The sequence below is a fragment of the Pyrgilauda ruficollis genome, unplaced genomic scaffold, assembly GCF_017590135.1.
Source record: "Pyrgilauda ruficollis isolate IOZ18807 unplaced genomic scaffold, ASM1759013v1 scaffold39, whole genome shotgun sequence".
Lineage (NCBI taxonomy): Eukaryota > Metazoa > Chordata > Aves > Passeriformes > Passeridae > Pyrgilauda > Pyrgilauda ruficollis.
The window spans coordinates 168,828-174,337 of NW_024525378.1; positions in this window are offsets into that span (position 1 = coordinate 168,828).

Genomic DNA, 5,510 nt, shown 5'->3' on the forward strand with positions numbered 1-5,510 from the left:
TCTTCCGTTGGCTGAGGAATCACAGAATGGCCTGGATTTGAAGGGACCTTAAAGATCATCTGGTTCCACTCCTCACCATGGGCAGGGATGCTTTCCTCAGGAGCAGATTGCTAAAGCCCTCTTATTTTGTGTATGAAGCTTCTATGTCCTTCCTGTTTTTTTTCTGATCCTTTCCCACTAATGCTATATCGTATTTGAGATCAGAAAAGTAGGACTACCCATGTAATTTAGGCAGAAGCAAATCAGAGGTTTAAACAGTACCACAACCTGCCTTTTTCTTGTTTCTTCTCTACTTATGTCCCTATGTCAGATGTGCTTTCTTATCTTGTTCTGAATGTTTAAACTGATGGTTTCCAGGACCTAGCAGAATTGTGTGATCTCATTTATGAGTAACTGCTCAAATTTACTTTCTGACTCATAATGTGGTTCATGTACAAGGATATTTTAATGTAATAGCTAAATCTGTGGCTGTTAAGCAGGAGCTACTTCCAATCAGTAGGATGAGGTTTTGCTAAAACAAAGGTTATGTGGATCAGATATAAAAAGTAGTAGATTGTGGGGCAATGCACAAGAAAGCAAAATAGAGGTACTGCATCGGTCAGTGTGTTTCTGTGGCTGCACCACTACTGGAGGTCAGCAACTGGCCTAGTTGCCTGACCCTTTTGTGTATTTGTGCTCACCTGGACTGTCATTTACCTTTTCTTATCACAGCTACAGAGCAGTAGTCTTGGTAAAATAGTGTTTAAACTCAACCTGAGGTGCTGTGCTGAAGCAGAGAGCCCATGAAGCATGCTCCAGATACTATTCAGCCCACTGAAGCCTTGAAGGAGAGAAGTAACACTTCGAGGAAATGGCAGAAACTCTCTTTCTTTTCAGTGCTCCCAAATCCTTCTTTGCGTCAAGTCTGTCCAGGGTACCTTCTTCTCCCCCTCTTTCCTTTAACTCCTCTGTATCCTGAGACTGAACTGCCTCTTACGGAGCCCCTTTTCTCCCTGGTAGGGTGGAGGGGAAGCACTCTGAGCACCTGGACAGGTGGGAAGTGGGATTTCCTATGGAGGCTCCTGCTTTGAGCTAGTTGAGAGCAACCATGCTGATTCTTTTGTGAAGTGAGAACCATTGTAGATCGAGCCTTGTTGAGGAGCATCCCAAGTCCGAAGCAGGCATTTCAGTGCCCTGCTGTGGTGAGATCAGTGTACTGTTACTCTCAGACATTTGGATGATCCTGGAAAATCTCAGCTGGGCCTCTCGAGAGAGCGGCAGGGCTTGTGCTACACTCCTTTGGGCAACAATACTCACACATTTAGTTCCCCAAACCTTTGCTTGGAACCCAGCCCTTGAGACTGTTGTTGATTCCAGCCCCTACTGTGGCAGGGGGATTGGAACTAGGTGATCTTTAAGGTCCCTTCCAACCCAAACCATTTTGTAATTCTATGATGATGATTAATCACGCGCTACTTTTATCTCACAGTGTGTAGGAAGAAGTTGAAGTGAGTGACTATTCTGCAATCACAGTCTGCTGTTTTCTGTGTAAGAGTTTTGTGGATGTGGCCATCTAATAACAGCATAGTGCTTAGAAAAGAGGTATAGCCTTACTTTTGCACTCTTCGCCTTTCCAGCTCAGTTAGTAACATTTTCTTCAGCAACTGAGCATTATGGTCAAACTAAAAAGCAGTATCTTGTCTTGCAAGAAAAATTAACATCTCCAGCTGTGTTCAAGTTGCCTTTTTTTTGATCTGCTGCACAACATTGCTTAATTCACAGGTGAAATGGCAATACCAATATAGAGCCCAGAAGCAAAGCCTGGCATAAGTGCAAGAGGAAGAATATTATCAAATATTCTATCATCATTTTTTGCCCCATTTCCCATTTACATTTCTAAAAATCAGCAGTTTTCTTGTTGCCTGATGGCTTTGTGCATAATTTTTCAGTTTACTCGTGGTTCTTGTAACTATACATGATGTTATTCTTGTGTGATGTTTTTATAGTCATATAAATACTGTTGGACCTTAGTGTTGCTTGTTAAGGATATCTGGGAAAAACAAATTTGTTACATTTAGAATTTCTCACAAACTTTTTGTCTGCATGGTTTGACTTGTGGAGAAACTGCTCAGTGTTGTATTTAAAAGCAAGATGGGATGCATCCACACCTTACTGGCAGGGCCTGTGCGTGACAGTGTTGTCAAATGTCTGTGTGCATGGACAACTAATTGTACCTGATAGATGCCAACTATAAATGGATGATGACTCAAAACATTGATGATGACAGACATTTATATCAACTGGACCCATCAGAGCATGCACATGTGGGATGGTTCATCTCAGGCCTCCTTATATGTGTCTGAACCTGCCTGCCAGCAGTTGGGGATCTGCACAGGCAGCAGCTGGCTGGCTGCTACTTCCTCACTTGTGCTGCTGCTGGAGCAGAAATGTGCAGGCTGAAATCCATGATGCTACTGGGGCACTCGCAACAGGCACACAGCTGCTGTGGAGCCCTGCTTAGGGGGTGCCCTTGCCAGATGGAATGGGATATTCAGCTGTGTGCAGGCAGACCTCTGGGAACACAACAGGTAACACGGGATCTGCCTGGGGCTCCTTGCTCTATCAAAAAGACATCTGTTTAATCCTGAATTTCTACAGATTTAGCCATATATGGTTGGCTGGTGGAGTGTCCTGGAGGAATATTGAAGGCTGTCAGCACACGGCTGTGAATACCAAGCTGGATGAGACAGCAGGCAGCAGCAGCAGCAACACAATCCCAGCTGAGCCCAGAAATCCACACTGCCACTTCCAACACTGGCCTTGCCAGGTCCACAGTCCTGGGGCAGCCTGTGGGGCACCATAGGAGTGCCTGTGGCTACCCAGGGCTAGTCACAATGCAAGCAGCAGGTCACATGGGGCGCAGCAGAAAGAAAAAGAGGTGCAGGAAGCTTCCAGAAGAGACAGGAAAGCAAAGAAGGGAAGTATCTGGAGGCACCAGAGGAGGTTATGAGACTGTGTGCATTAGGGTCAGTCACATCAAGGTAAAGAGAAGTGGCTGATGTGGGCAGGTGAAATGGATTTGCTTTGTTAGGAGAAAAGGGAAGATAGAATAGAATGAGGAATGTTTTGTCATGTGAATGGCCCAGTCAGTCTAAAATTTTAGCCACAGATTTTCAGGATGCAGATGAAATTGCTCTACTGCAGATGAGTTATCACTAACTTCCTGATTGTAATGATTCATGCACATTTCAAATTCATTTTTCCTTCTCATGTGCTCTGTAGCCTATTTCCAGAAAGAATATTTTTTACACCAGTCTTTACTAGGTAAGTGTTACTTTTCTTAGCCAGTTGTTTCTGTTCTGCTTTCCTTTTAACAGGAAGATGAAACAATTAAAAATTAGTCAGTCCACACTGTACCTTTTCTTGCTCCTTTTCCAGAAACATTTAGTAGATGTGGTCATATGAACTCCTCTGACTGCACAGGGCATTTCTGTAGCTGTAATGTAGTTTCCTATGTCCACTATTAGATAATACCCATGTCATCCTAATATTTTCTCTGTGTAAAGGAATCATGATTTGAAGGTTCTTTGGCACATCATAAAGTAAATGGAAAATCCTGTTTGTTCATATTCACATTTGTTTGATACTGCCTGAAACTGGTAAAAGGATATTAATGGCTTACAGCTTGAAAATTGTCACTAGCAGTGGCTTTTATTTAATCACTCCTATTATTTTCAAAGGCTTGTTTGCATTCTTAATTATTAGTGTACATACCTCCTCTAAATTTCCATCTGATAATATTCTTCAGTAATATTCTTTAGTGTGGAACTTTCAGATGATGTTAAAGTAATAAAAGAGCCCAGCTCCCTCCTTCCTCTTTGCTTTTGTATGTCTCAGCTTACCCTGCTTTCCTGTCTTTGATGAGTCATTGCATTTACTTTGTACTGATATTTTACATTTCAGACTGGAGCACTGATTTTGGTTTCCTTGTTTTCTGATCATAAATAGCACAATTTTTTTCCCCTGCAGGTATCAGTGGATTTTTATCAGATCAGAGAAACCCTCTTTTCTATGATTTCACAGGATATGGTATGCTGGTGTATCTGGTCACTTTTGAAAATGCTTGGTGCTGTTTCCTACTAGTAGTCCAGGTCCTGAAGTGATGTTGCTTTATAATTCAGCTGAATATTATAAAGATCTAAAACATAAACAGTATAAAATATAGCAATCAAGTATGAGAATATAAACGAACATTTCATATACCAGAGACTCCCAACTATACAAATATAAAATCCCTTTTATTCCTTGTCACGGCCATAGGGTGGCACTGGCTATTGCTCAGCATTGATGTGTGTCCTAGGAGTAGTACAGCCCAGTATTTTAAGTTTGGCAGAGCATTTTCAGAGGTTAGGGATCTGGTTCATTCAGACTGGTCCATGGTTTGATCACTCCTGCAGTAAAGTAAAACAGCGGCTTTTCCTGATAGGGCTCTGATAGCACCAACTCCAGCTCTCCACCCTTGTCCTCAGCCAACTACTGCCACTTGCAGCAGAGAGACTGGGAAGAGATTTCCTTCTGCACCTTCTCTGTTCTGCTGCCTGCCTTGCTGCCAGCAAAGGAAAATATCATGCAGCTGTGAAAATGAATGTGGTCTCACACCCTGCGGTTTCCTCTTCTGGGTGGTGATCAGTTGTCCTCATGCCTTTTCTCTGTGAACCCATCAGCTGTCAGTGACACTCCCTCCCTGAAACCTGTGTTTCAGTCCTGCCAGTGGAACCACCACAGGAGGAGCAGTGTGCTGGTGAAGGGATGTTGCCTTCCCCACCTGCTGCTGCTACTTGCATAAAAAGGAAAACACCCAACCCTTGCATCTTTTTTTTTTTTTTTCTTTTACTTACCATAGAGCCAAGCCTACAGAGGTGGACAAAGGATTACTAAATCCTGATGAGCCAGCAGACTTGGCACAAAACCAAGAAAAACCTTGAAATATTGAAAGGCATTGTAAAAAATTGGGAAGCATTAACCTCAGATGATTTTTTTGATGATGAGAAGATGAAAGTTGGAAACACGTAACTGAATTACTGTTTGTAGATATGCAGCACTTCTGAAGTTAAATCAAAGTATCATGTTCACTGCAGTTAAAGTAGTTAATATTTGCCAGATTAGCTTGAGGCATTTCGATGTGGCGTGTAGATAACAGTGGCACAGCGTGCTTACACAGATGAAATGAGACATACTCACATCCAATGCTTTTCATAGAAACACACCATCAGCACGGCTCCTCTTTAACCTGCAAAATCTTATTTTACTAATACCTTCTACAGATTATGTTGTAACAGTGCAGGAAGTGATTCATTTTAGACATACAAATGTAGTTATACTTCAAAGTGCTTTATCACTTTTCTGTTTCAACTTTACGCACAGCAAGTTGGGTAAAACTTCAACAGCATTTAGCTGTATGAATGAGCCCCACGGGCTATGCCCACTGTGGTAGCAGATCTATTTGTCAGCAGAATTTTTTCTCACAGCCT